This window comes from Nicrophorus vespilloides, unplaced genomic scaffold, assembly GCF_001412225.1.
Source record: "Nicrophorus vespilloides isolate i.1.1-1 unplaced genomic scaffold, Nicve_v1.0, whole genome shotgun sequence".
Taxonomy (NCBI): Eukaryota; Metazoa; Arthropoda; class Insecta; order Coleoptera; family Silphidae; genus Nicrophorus; species Nicrophorus vespilloides.
In genome coordinates, this window is record NW_017098685.1 from 289367 (window position 1) to 304926 (window position 15560).

Below are 15560 nucleotides of genomic sequence, written 5' to 3' on the forward strand. Positions count from 1 at the left end.
CCCCCCCCACACACATATACGTTCCCTTTTTTTTATATACGTAACCCGCATATGCTTGTGGTGGTGGTATCCTTTGAGTCCTTGGGAACGCTCGATTTTTTACGTTTCACAGACAAAAACACATCCGAATTTCTAGACTTTAAATTGCACTGGATCACGTAAAATGTAATATGTATAAAGCGGGTAGGTGCTCTCCCCGAATTTGAAAACGGAGGTACATGCGAATAAAAAGAATGTTCCATTAGATTTGCATACTTTTTGTATTGTTGCTCGTAAACTCTTAATCAAGCGCAATAAAATTAGCAATTTACAAAGGGACAATAATAAAAATGGAGTAGGTAATTAATAGTTGATTACAGACGAAGCGGCCAATTACCTGGACTCCGTTATTCACTCTTTCATTTTTATTTACCCGCCACTGAAATTGAAAATGTTATATTTGCGTTTATTACGATCCGTCTGGCAACCCTAGGCTGCCTAATTGATCGCTATTTCTACGGCGTTAATTATTGTTTCTGATGTATCAAGACCCATTCTTTCGTTCATCTTGATTACTTCAAATTTCCAAAACGTAATTAAATCTCGCTGCGGCAAATCTGCATAGAAACTATTTGTTATTAAAATAATTATTTTATATAACATTTGAACGTATTGATGCAAATATTCATACCAATTTTCTTATTTTTAATATATAAAATATTATATTTAATAAATATTGAATATACTTTTTTTTTAACACATCTTAAATATTTACGTCACTTTCTTAATGTATTAAAATATAAAATGCTATTCATAATTATGTGTTGGGTGTTAAAATAAGTTCTGTCCGTTTTTTTCCAAATTAATAAATTAATAAATAAATTAGTAATTCTAATGGAACAAAACCACACAAGAAGAAACTTGACTGTATAAAGGAAATGTATAACTAAGTATTCTATAAACTAATAAAAACCGGTATTTCTTAAAATACCTAAAAATTAAATTAATTATTAATATATCTTGCAAGATATGTATGTAGATAAGCCTATTTACTTTTGTCTCAACAACTTTACCATTAATTTATAGATAGGATAAATGTGAACAACACAATAACTAATTTATATTTTGTAAGTAAGTTTAATTGATTACTATTTTGATGATGTTAATTATCATTTGTGATGCGATACTATTCGAAACCCGTTCTTTCGTTGATCTTGATTATTCCAAGTTGCCAAAATATAATTAAATCTTTGTGTGGTAAATCTACATGGACTTTTTGTTTCGGTAGTATTAATAAGCTTATTCCACATCACGTCCTAGCGCATTGTTGATGTTTGTATATGTGTAAATTGTATTAATAATAGAACTAAATTATATAGGGAATCTCTACACAATAGCTTCTATATATTAATTTTGCCGTATTCAAATTCCATTACATATTATATAGATATTTCGAAATGACTCAATTAAATACCATTCATACGAAATTATATTTAAACTATAGATTTATAAATTATAATATATTAACAATCACATTTACATTAATTAAAAAATATATTAATTAAATTAATTTTGCCTATATTATTATTTTAATTACCGCATATTAAATATGTTTATTTCATGAAATAATATTGGAAGATGAATTGTTAAGTAATCAATGTTTTTAATTTGTTTTAGAAAACATAAATATTTGAAAAATATTTTACTTTTCCAAGAACCAAAGAATGTTATCGATTCTTATTATTTGTTTGCACAATAAATATTGGAAAAAACAATATTTGTTATGAAATAAGCAATTTTCCAATATCATTTTAATTAATTTTGATTTATTTACAATTTATTTCTCAAACAAAATATCACGATAGATAATTGTAAGATAATTCCTTTGGTAATTAATTTAACTTTTATAATAATACCATATAATATGTTAATAATCATATGTTAATCAAATATTAATAAATTGTAAAATTTTAATTTATTTAAAAAAAAATATTTAAAATTTTACTACAGTCTCAATCCCGACTATATCAAAATATCGACAACCATAATCCCGACAAACATAATCTCGACTATATCAAAATCCAGACTGTATCAAAATCCCGACTATATCGAAAATTTTTACAATAACATTTTTAAATTATTTCGGAGCGTAGTCAACTTGTGCTATCCTTTTATTATTAATAACAATAATTTATTATTAATTTATTTAATTTTGTTCAATTAATGTTGTTATTATTTATTATTAATAACAATTTAAAAGTCACTACGCTCCGGTATATATAAATAGCTATTATAATACTACATAGACTTTAAAAAAAATGGCTCTGTGTTTCAAATTATTAAGTAAAATAAACATAATTATTAAGATCACAATATTTATCTTCAATGTATAGCTTTATTAGTTATAAATATTTAAAATACAATTGTTATTTAAATATATATGATGTGACAAAACTGATTGGGTAAAATATCACTATAATTACCCTCTTGAGAGCGGATTATTTGTTCCCGTATTTTGCATAATCCGGCAGAAGTATAGTGTTTTGTGAACTAAAGTACTTCCATTTTGGACATGTTACTAAAGTAATAAACTCCGTTCATGCGCAAGATTATTCAAAACCCTTCAGCAGAACGTGAAAACAGATTATAGATCTTTCAAACCGCAATGAAAATTGTTATGTAAAGTAAAGTCTTTAAGGGATTCTTAACTTAACATTCAGAAATCAGAGGCCCAGAGAAGCCGTTGCCCTTTCGAATCTACAGAAGTTTACATATCACTTTACAAGTCTAATTAACGCTTAGAATAATTTAAGAAAAAATGTTTACTTTTATATATTTTTTTCTACTAATTCTGTTCTCATTAAATTACCTTATATTATTAAAATAAGAGAAATTTCCATTTTTTTTAAATATTAAATTATTAAATTATAATAATGATATGATGTAATATAATTTGAAATAAATCGCGGAACATAAATAAAGTTTGGTTTGAAGATATGCCAAGTTGCTTTCTATAGTATTTAAGTTCAATTTGGAGGAAGGAACTTGATATAAATTTGTAACACCTTTTCTTTAACAATTGCAGAGAATCGAGAAGGGCTTTATGCATTTTCACACATTTATCAGGCAACTCTTTTCCGGTCTGCTGAAACTTACGCAATTCGTTGTCGTTATCGTTTAACAGATGTTTCCACCGTGGAAATGGAACGACCACAAATTTTCGCAGCCCCTTCAACAATTCAATCCAGGTTAAATAAAGTAAGATCACTTTAATCTCATTTAACTTTAACTTGAAATATAGTCCTGTAGTTTCATTATATATAAAAATGGTTAGAAAATTGTAGAAAATATAGATATTTCAATATTTTTTATTATTGTCCAATTAAGGTAAATAATGATGTATAACAATTCTAAATGGTATGTGAATATACTTTAATATGAAGACGACACGTGTGTTTGCACGAACGTACAAGATGTTCAAACCAACGTACACATTGGTGTTGAAACCGGCGATGGAAATTCCTGTAATTTTAAAGGAATCACGTATTTCAAATGTATTTTATCCAGATTGTAGATTTTTTGTAAATAATCATGTATGAACAAACGTACATAATATTTACTTCAATTATAAAATACAGAATTAAAGTAATATTAAAATATCAGAATTATTAATTGAGTTGATTAATTTACATGAATTTATAAAACATGGTAAAAAAAATGTAATTGGATTTTCATTAATAAGAGAATCATCGAGTCGGAAATGAATGTGTTTGGAAGATACATGCATATAACGCCCTGAAATATGTAACAGGGTGTGTATTCATACATTCGTACATTGGGAGCAGCTTACGAAGCGTGGAGGCCAAATGGGGAGAGAACCAGCAGCAAATTGAAAGCGGAGAAGGTCTACCTTGAATGCAGGATAACTGCAAAATCGATACGAAATATCACCAATTACCTACCTACCTCTACGCCCGAAAATTATTGCGCACTCAAAAAAAGCATACTTATTAAATCTAACAAGAGCAGCCCAAAACCCCAATTAGTCGAAACCCTCCAGGAGGAACGTCTGGAATTTATATTTTGCTTGCGAATGAGATTTCTGCTAGTAATTAAAAAGCAATATCAAGTAAAAGTAATTTACGAATTACAAAAATAGAAGAAACGTATCCTTGATTAATTTCTCATCTGCCACACAATATTCAAAGTCATAAATCATTGCATACTTAAATAAAGAAGAAAGTATATTTATTAAGTAAATTACTTTTTACAATCATTTAACAAAATTTAAAGATATAATATTTACCATCAATAAAAAGTTTCAATGCAGGTTTGCGAAGACAATTACAGCTATATTTTAAAATAAAGAGATATTAACCTGAGATGTTTCTAAATATTTTATTAATTTTCTAAATTATTATAAAAATTTAGTTTTTATTTTAATATATTATTTAACAACATATCATTTTTTTGGTAAAAACATCGTAGTAATTATTTACGTGATTATTATTATTATCTTTATAATGATTATTGTCCTTCTTATAAAAAATAAATGTAGTAACTTTTTTTCTTATATAACTCACCTGTTCGTTATTGCCCGGCACCTCCACACAATTTTCGGTCTTAATTATATGATTCTTGAAAATATAAGAGTTTGACTTTAAATTACTGTTTATACTCTTATTACATTTTTTTCTAAAATTTATATAGATAATTTAACTAGATTATAAAGATTAAATTATTATTGCACTTTTTATAAGAAAATATAATAATTTGTTTACCTATAAATCCTAAAATATTTTAAAACAAAGGAAAACTAATCCGCTCATTGTTATATTTTATTACAGTTTCAAAACTGTAAATATTGTAAATAATAAATATATTAAAAAAAAAAAATAGAAAATTTGTAACCCAATGTATATACAACCAACTTTATAATATAATCCTAAAGTTATATTAATTCATAAGTTAAGGTTTATTTTATTAATATCTATATTTATTTACTTATAAAATGTATTAATCCATTCGTTTCTATCCAAAAATATTTCTGCAATTATTCAATTCTAAAATTGATTTTTAAAATACAATTAAATTATATATTAGTTTCTATTCCATGATTACTTATACTATTTTAATGCTCCGCCCATGGATAATACACCCATTAATTGTTAATTGCAATTACTGATGATTATCTCATTAATTATTATTACGATCAATAACCTTTCCTATATATATATAAATTATAAGGTAAAGCAAAATAAATGTGCTGCGTTACTTTAAAAACAATTTGTTACCCTGTCGTATTTGGTATCGTTTTGAAGCATTGTTAGCAATATTTCTGTTACGACAATTTTTATTTTGTTTAGCCCATAATATATCAAATGCAAATGCCAGAGAGTGAAGAGATACAGTTTCGATATTTTATGTAGTTTTTACTTGATTGTAATTAAAAGAAGCTACCCAGACCATTTTCGATATTTATTGAATCCTCGAAAGTGCTATAGACAGTTACAAAAGTTTCAAAATGGTATAGGAAGTTCCAGGTCAAACCAAAATTAGGGAGACATACAATTGTCGTAAAACAATTAAGAAATGGTCACAAGATCTTGCTGGTCAATGGTCAACAGTGAAAGAACATTTGAAAAGTATGGTGAAAAACGAACAACGTATCATCTGTTCATCCCTGTTGTTAATATATGAAATCGCTCACTTAGAAAATGGTACTTATTTACTTATTGGGAATAGTTCATTATGAAGTACTGAAACGTGCCGAGACTATTGCCGCAGTGGTGTATTATGCAGAACCGCACACAGACAACAAGGATTACTTAGGATAAAATAAAGAGCTTGATTTAGTATTTTTGCAACATCCACCATATATACCTGATGCGACAAAAAAATATTTAACAAAAACTGTGTAAAATTATTCATCTTCTGACTAACACCGTTTTAAGTCCATAGAATATTCGCTTTGTGAAAAAAATACAAAGATCAAAATAACTTGGAGTCATGTACATTTGTGACTTCTATCAAAAAGTTACACTTAGTGGTATGAAGCAAACTATAGCAAATGTGTTTTACTAACATATTCCGATGAGTATCCTTATGATATCTTTCCACCAAACGAGATGAAAAAAATGTAGAAATATTTTGAAAAAATAAAGTCTCTTAAGGCGCATAAAGTGCAATATATATATACTGTGTGATAAGTGGCTTTTAGAAATGTCTGCGACTTTTTGACCGCGCAAAGTTATAAAAGTAAATGGCGATATTGGCCAGATCCCTCGAGATCGTGATAAATGAACCGTGTCTGTGATCTCACCTGTCGCTCTGCCATGCTACCATTTCAATTCTTTCATTTTATAATAAAAAAAATAAGAGAAGAGACAAAAATAATAGAAGATTGGAAGGTAGAAAGATGTTGGAGGATAGATCGAAAGAGATAAAATGAGAGAAATACAGATACACAGAAATTCACTTTAAGTGATTGCTTCTACACGAGTGTACAATATACACATTAAAAGTATTGGAAATCATAAATTGAAAAATTTCTAGCCAAAAAAAAGAGGAAAAGCAAATAACTTTATATTGTACTTCATGTAATAACTACTTCAAATTTTACTTTAGAAAAAATAAGTTTACTTTTTACTCACATGATTAAAATAGTAAAGTACCAAGTTTCATGTTTCGATATGAATTTTCTTTTCTCCGTGAATTCGTGGAAATATAAAATGTGAATTATAAAGTTTTGAGTAGATTTGCTGAAATACTGTATTTTTTGGAATATAAAATGTATTTGTTTACTTAGAGAAATCAACATGAAAATGGATGTTTTATTTGTAATGTTATATTTTAGTAAATTGTCTCATAAATTTTAGATGCATCATTTATACATACAATATTTTATTAAACGTTAAGTTTGAAAACATTTACATGTAGTGCGCGTATTCATTCCGATCAAATTTGTTCTAGTATTTAAAATAAATTTTATTATAAGAATATGTTTATTAAAACGTATATTAAATAGTACAAATGAATGTTCCTATTAATATTCAATGCTTTAAAAGTAATTGTTATTTTCTTCTAAAAAAATCATAATTAATTAATAATAATATAAATTTCGAAAGTCACATAAACAAGCAAAAAAATTAAAACATATAAAATCATAATTAACTGTTCTTATTTTTTCCATATATATTTATAATGTTTATCAAAAAGTTATGAAACTAGGACTTTCTGCTTCACATTTAATTATTTATTTTTATAAACGTCTGTGTAATATCAGTGTAACGTAAATTATTCGGTATAAAGTAAATTGACTTTTATTTAGTTGCCTATAAAATGTAGAAGCTATACAAAATATGATCAAAGGACACGTACCGGATATATTATTTCTGATCAGCAGCATACTATAGACAGGAAATTTATTATTCACTTTTGATTAATTAATATGTCAAATGAACCCATTAAAGATTAGACTTATTGAAAAAACAGTTACATTAATAACTTCATTTAATCTCCTAATAATATCTTAAGATATTTTAATTAAGATACAAATAGTAGAATAAAATTACATACTTTTTGTTGGTGTAAATTGGAAAGAATGTTGCAAGGAATAATATTGTTACTTAAAAGATGAACAATTTTGTAATATTATAAATTGTTGAAAATATAGATGACAATAATAGTATTATTTTAGGTTAAACAAAATTGTCAAACAATTTTTACAATTCTATCAAAATTTAATCTAACATTTAAATCTTTTAAAGTTAGAATAAATATAAGAATTTATATTTTATAAGAATTAAAAAATAATGTTTAATTAATAATTAAACAATTTGAATAGAAAAACAGATAAAAATAGCGCAAAAATACATAAAATATTGCAACACAAAAAAAATATTTTGATAATAATATATGTAATTGTTTATGAAATAAATATATATTTCATTAAATACGAATATACTGTAGTTAAATGATAAAATAGTTTCAAATAACAAAAAAAAAATTATTTTAATACATGTACTTATTATTAATTTTATTATTATTATTGTCACGTAATAACACATAGAACATAACATATAAACAATAAACAACTATATATTTATTAAGAAAGATAATATTAGGTAAAGAAATATCCAGGCAGAAAGTCAGATATTTGATATCAAATATTTGATTGCTTATGATATTTCTTATTGTTATTTGAGAAGTAATATAATATTTATTATTGTTATTTTAAAGGACTGAGACGTGAAATTGTTTCTGAACAAATGGAGTTCTTATGTAGAATGTTACACCTTCGTCAAAAAGTGTGACGTTTCCGACCGAATGTCTCGCGAATAAACACGGTGACATATAGCTATATAGGAATTAGCCTTTAAACCACCCTCACCCTCACAATACACCCGTCCAGTTATTTGCGAATGTTCGAAAAACATTAATATTCACTTATGCATATTCAACGCAATCCATTATATAGAAAAACATATGGATAAAAAATATGAAAATATGAACGCGTGACGGACAACAAAAATGTGAGAGGTTTTTCTTTGGCGACTCGATTAATAAAGCTTTTTATACATGACTTTACTTGGTCATTAATTACTTTGAAATTATATTTAAAATATAATTTTTAATTCAATTAAAAAAGATTTTCAGCTTAATGATTGAATGGATTTAATGAAGACCACTAAGTTAAATCTAATCAAATTACTATTGATTTATAATCCAAGTGCAATTCCAAAACCCTTTACTTTACTAGTTTTACGTATTTTCATACTAATATCAAATAAATATTGTAAATGTAATATTAAAGAATGCCTTTAAAGCGTATTATTCCAATAACTTGTTATTTTATAAAACACTGACCAACGGTAATCCAATGATAGACTTTTTGCGTTATATGATACTTTAACTAGTTATTCTATATACAACTTAGTTATTCTTTAAAATAACGTAGTTGTACAAAATAAAATTAAAATAAATAGACGAAGATTATAACTTGAACAAATACAAAAAAATGAAAACTAAATTTTAAGTTACTAAGTTTTAAGTTACATAATTTCTAAACATAATTCTTTATAGTGTCAAATAATTTTTAGTGCGGCTTATCCTTTTCTTATTTCAAACAGTCCGGTTTCAAATTACCAGAACTATATGAAAATATTGAGATCAATTGCATTAAAAAACGATTAGTTCTAATATATTAAAACATACAGACAAGAATACATTTTAAATCCCAGTTTGATCACGTTACAGTTATTAAGTTATAGAATAGAGTTACAATATAGAAAATACACGAATTCTGTCGCCATTTAATTAATTAAATTTTAATTATACCTTTCAATGGGGAAAATTAATTAATTATACATATCCCTCAGTTAAGCGAAATATTCAGCATTCAATATTCATTTGAACTAGATGGAAATTAGTTTTCGTTATTCACAAAGTTAATAGTTATTATAAATATTAGGACAGTAGTAATCAATACACGTCAACTAATTATCTAAATAGCATACACTTACATTTGGAAAACTCTTTACTTAATCAGATATAAAATCATATTTGCATGTAAAAAATTGAAAGAAATATTATATTAATAGTATTCATGTTTATAAAGAAAATATACAATCCAAGTGAACATACAAATAATAAAAAATAGTACTAAACTAATCAATACTTTTCATGATAGATGTTATATTAATTACAAACATTAATATTTATAAGGATACACGTATTGACAACACTATTATAACACTAATTAACTTTTTTTTAATAATAGAAAAATTCTGATTAATTAACCCTTATGTTTGTATTATAGGAATAATTAGATGCCGACTTTTGAATATTAAAATATTTGTAATTAGTACGAAATAACTCTCCATTCTTGTTTTTTTTCGTTTATGTAATATAATATATAAATAATATTATTTAGGGGAAAATTGTGAATAAAATAAGATTGTAGTAAAAAAAATGTGAAAGTTGAAAAAAAAAATCATAAAAAAATAACAAATTCTATTTATATTAATTATATCATAAGTAGAAGATATCATACCCGGGCGGGAAATCCCGGGAATATTTTAAATTTATATTTCCTGTTTTCCGGGTAAATATTAGCGAAAATCAAAATATCTTAGATATTTATATATTAAACGATTTATTATTGATTGTATACAGAATTTCAATGAAAACACAATTAATTCAATGATTGATCGGCGAATGTGATATGAATATTCTAAAGCAGCGGAAGCCAATCATTTTGACCTCACGGACTAACTAATGTTGAATCCCGTGTATGTAACGGTCTATGTTTTTTTTTCATGAAAAGAAGATTCTAAGTATGAAATGGATCTTACACTTGTTTTTGCTTTAAGCTTTTTATAAACATTATAATGCGTAAATTGTAAAATAGTACACGTAGAAACAGCAACCGCTGTTTTAAATAACCCATCAAAACAAATAGTTTATTATAAATACACTAAACCATTTGGAATTCATTTTAGTTTTTTTATTATAGTTAGTATACACTTATATCTTAGTAATATTATAAATAAATTCAATGATGGAAAGATGTGATTTTTTTTTAAATATGCACATAACTTATTAAGTTTGTCAACCAGCATCATGGACCCAAAAATGCAATTACAAATTTCGTGTTTTATATTTTTCTTTCCCGATTCAAATTTCAAACTTACCGATTGCCGGTAAGTGGTGCTGAAAGAAGGGTTCTATTTAAACAAATAGATTATATTGAAATAATTAACCTATTTACGGCTTTAACATATTTTAAACAAAATTATTGAATGGCTTATAATGAATCGGAATGTTCGATTGAAGTCCGTTTGTAAAAGTACGACTGAATAATTTAAGCTGCAGCAAAAATAAATTGCTCTTAATGCTGGCGAAACTTTTGCAGCGCCTCGATTCTTTTCTTACATTTACGGTTGAATCTAAGTTTGTTCCTGAAAATAAAGTCTTGAAACTGGCGTGTGATTTGAAGCCAGTGGGTGGGAAATAAGCGGAACGCGCTTCTCTGCAGAAGAGTAATGAAATCAAACTGGTATTTCCGATACAAACAAATACCGAAAGAGGATATACAAGGCGACGGATGGAAGAGATAAAAAGTACGCGGAAGTAATGCAAAAAGTACGTTTTCAAAAGACGTCTTTTCAATAGGAATTCGTTGTCACGTTCGTCGCGTTCATCCGGTTCGGAGTTTTAAAAATCCAGAAATCGCCCTGATGAGTAGACAAATATTTTCCCTTCCGGAAGCAAATAAATAAACTCGTCGCGAAAATGGGGCGAATTCCTGTTGAGTAGAGAGACAGAGACATTTACAGCAGCACGGAAGAAGATCTTTATAAAAGCAATTTTATACGATTTTGTAAACAATTCTGCTTTATTTGAACGCTTGTTTGTCGTTCGCAAACATTGGTTTTCCTTTACTTACAGCGGCATATGTTTAGCGAGACGACAATAGCTTTGCTTTACTTTACTTACTCATCGATTTTCTTTTTGTGTTTCAGTAATCACCGATAAGTGATTATGCAACTTGTTGTTGTTGTTTTTTTTTGTCATTTTGGCGAGTGCATTCGGATTAGATTCGTTAAATTTTCGTGCATCCGTGAACGGGGTAAGTGTGTTTGCTGTAAAAACAATCGACCCACAAAATCTGCCATCAAGCTGATTATGTGGAGTCAAACGCATATAAAGGCTTTGCATTTCAGTTCGATGCAGAAACAGGAAAATCTGATTTGCATTCTGAACTGAGTGGAGTTGAGCTTGAAGAGAGAAATAGGTTCTGTACATATATATATATATGTGTGTGTGCATTTGAAAGCGTGAGTTAGAAAGAGAAACATAGAGATCGTTGATCCTTGTATGATTTATAACGTTGAAAATATTTATATGCGCATTCGCGTCTGGTGCAGAGCGTAATTGTGGCTTAATGATTAATACAAAGTTTTGTTTAAATTTTCCCCATCCCGGACTTATATTAAGAATGTTTTCAGAGAATTATTTGCATACGAGATTAAAAAGACGTTTCAAGTTTTCGGGAAGTTTTCCCCAGGTGGGCTTCGCCGCCGACCCAGAGGCACGAGATAGAAGAGGAGGCAGGAAAGAAATAATTTAATTTCAACCATAAATAAGGCATCCAGTTCCATTCTTAGATTACACATTCCTGCAGCCCGAGATTTCCCAAGGAAGAAGAAGCGGCGGCGAGTAGATCCGAAACGAAGATACAAATAAAATATTTCCTCCTCATCCTCCTCCTCTTACTCCGACAGTACCTCCATCCAACTCCGCGTCCACGGTTTAATTAAAATTCATTTCCGCTCCGTAAATCTCACACTTACCCAGTAGTATGCAGTATGAAAAAGAGTTGGTAAATATGGTCGGCCACTGATCAACAACCAAATTAAAGCGGGACCCGGATGCGAGCGCGCGCTTTTATTTTTTTCGTTCACGTCCGTCCGTCTGGCTGTGTGTTCAACTTCACGCAGGACAAAGTTACGTGAGGCAGGACCGACGGTAACTGAGATGCAGGAGCGTCGCGGCGCTGTTGCGTAACTGGTGGCGGTGCGTCGCCAACTGAACAGCGGCTATGAACGGCGTCCGTAGCGGACGGGGCATCGATTTTGAACAACAACTTTGCTACTGCTGCTTCTGCTCTGCTGCTACTTCAGCTACTTCTGCTGATGTTTCTGGTGGTGGTAGTGGCGTTGGTCCTGCCTGGGTTATCCTCCTGAACCTGCGCCACTAAATGCACGCTGTTGCGCTTCGCTTTTATGAACTTTCAAATTACTTTCAATATGGGTTTGGTTTTATAATCTCACGTATATATTTATATATTATTATTTACATATTATATATATATACAGACAACGTACAAATGCATACATTTCGTTTTATTAATTAAATGGATTTTTGTCAAACAAATGTATATAGTTACGAATATTTAGAGTTAAATTTTAAACTTTTGTGAAAAGTACTATATTGTAACGTGGCAAATGCAATCAAATAAAATTGCAAGGCTGTTTTGGAGGGGTTAATCGCAATTAAGAAACGTAAATAGGGTAACGACTTTAATGAAAAATATTCAAGCAATCTCTTTTTATCGACTTCCAAAACAGAAACCCGAACACTCATAAACTAACTTGAGACTTCGATCGATACATTCCTCTATTCTTTATATTAAGTTATCAACCAGATGTACTACAAAGTTTAAGAATAATATTCCAGAACCTTGTAAATCTAAAAACTGCAGGAAACAATTTCTTCGATACGAAAAAACAATGCCGTTTAGAGTAATAAGAAAGGAAACATATCGTTTCCTACGACTAAAATCGCAGTTTACGAAAATTATATTATATCAGATCATTAGCTTAAGAAAAACAAACAACTCAAAAATAAATACAAGGCATAGGCGAAAGGTCATCAAACCGCGGCTCCGTAAGAACTTCATTTCACTAGTTCTTTATTATGTAATTACGGATTTATAAAGTAATACTAATAATACACTAGAAATAAAATAAATAAGCCATATTCAATTAAATTACACGTTCTAAAATATAGTACTTACTTAAATTATGAAAAAAAAATGATTCGAAAAACAAAATAATATGAACAATTAAAAAAAATAAAACAGAAGTCCTATCCTCATAAGTATTAATTAAATTAAGCTTAATTGTAATGGATATTTATAAATAAACATGTATGTAACAAATATTTATGTATCTTTATATATTAATTCATTTACAGTTTGAAAACTTTTCGGAGACTAATTGCTTCTAATTATTATTACATTTGCGAAAAGCTTCTAACAGAAGACTACCCTTCATGCCGGCACGAAGATGTAACACGTCCAGGCAACGAATCCGGAAAAATTTAGTTAAGAGTTTGTAGAATTATAGAAAGAACGGAACAGGATGCCAGACCGGTATCGATTCGGCAAAGTGGATTTTAAGATTGTTTTTTTTTTGTTGACGCGTATCCGCCAGAAAAGGGTCAATTTTTAATAGAAAACCTTTTCGCATGCTGTTCTGAAAAACTGTTACGATGTTATCCCTTTTTTAGAATTAATTTAAATTCAAGTTATAAAACTATCATGTTTGATAGTGATCTAATTTATAATATACTCCGTTCCAAAATAAGTGTCCAATTTCATAAAAAAATATGCAAAGAGATATATAACGTGTATTTCCAGAACTAGATTATAAAATAAAATGGAAAACATTTGAAAATTAACACTTTTTTTATGTCGTGTAATTTTATTCGCAATCTGTTCATCAATGTGAAGATTGAGTAATTTTAAGATCGCGGTTGACATTAAATGGATAATCTTTCCCGGTGGATAGTTACCATTATAATGATTTGATTTTAATTTGTTGGTTGGCTGTCGTCTTGTAGGTTAACTTCAGTAGTATATTGATGATCTGCGATTCCACTATTTCCTTTCATTGTGAATCTGCTGCTATCCTTAACACTGTCATCGTCCATCGACTTGGCTGAAGGTCTATATGCTGAACCTCATTCATTTCACTGTCCATCTGTGATGAACGATGGCCCTATTGCTGAAAGCACCGAGAGTGCTCACAAAGGGCCTGGCTTGACTAGGATTTGAACCTGCGCCCAATGACTATTCGGCTATTAGTCGCTCTTAAAATTAACACTTATGAATAACATTTAACAAATTAGTAACTATAAACGATCGAGTTCCTGACTTGCTAACAATGTCCCATGCAAACGTATGTCGAAGCATGTAATCATTGTCTCCTTTATGAAGCATGGTCGATTCCATATATTTCTGCAAAAACTTTGTCTAGTTTTCCCATGGTTATTTTATCTCATACAATGAGTTAATCAATACTGAACGAGGATCTTTGTGTTATAATGATTGTATGAAGATAAGAAACCCAAGTCGAGGACATTGAAATCAGGATTGTTTTCTTGTTGACATATCATTCTTATGTTATAGATATGCCTATAAATAACTTCTCTAATATTATAAATAATATTGGAAACTATTACAGAACTAGGAATGACGATTTTTGGGTATTTTCATAGGTTATGTAAAAGAAGGAAAGTATAGATGTAATTTAAATGATTGACTTGGCCAAATCAGATTATATGGGAGGGATAATTAATCTCTTAACGCCGGAATTAATTTAAATTTAAAAAATATATTCTTTCATATGAACGTATAAATATATTAATAGATATTATGATAACTTTATTTTTTACTGCCCACGGTTGGGGTAGGATTTTAGGGGTTTATAAATTTAACACAATCGTCATTTAAACAAAATTTTTATTTAATTCAATCAATTATTCCAAATTCTTATGAAAATCTTGAAAATAATTAATATTTCTTTTTAAAAATAAACTAACTTTATATTTGTAACAAAATACATTTGTTTGCAATTCAACCCGTTTTTTTTTACAACGCTGTCTAAAATGATAACTGGCCAATTTCTTAATATTAGTTCTATTTTGCTGTCTGGGTTCTAAATTCTAAAGATCCATTTGGCGCCCCTTTGCTATACCCAAGGATTCGCTAACAAATGTCAGCACGTGATTAT

General features: G+C 28.4%; 1 protein-coding gene across 1 annotated transcript in view; it reads right to left on the reverse strand.

The window, feature by feature from the left end:
• Positions 1–12669, reverse strand: part of LOC108563013 (discoidin domain-containing receptor 2-like) — a 127928-nt gene extending 115259 nt beyond the window's left edge. The window contains exon 1 of the mRNA XM_017921552.1: positions 12336–12669. The gene's annotated coding sequence lies outside the window, so the exon portion shown is untranslated. The remainder of the gene's footprint in view (positions 1–12335) is intronic.
• Between the last annotated feature and the right edge of the window lie 2891 nt (positions 12670–15560).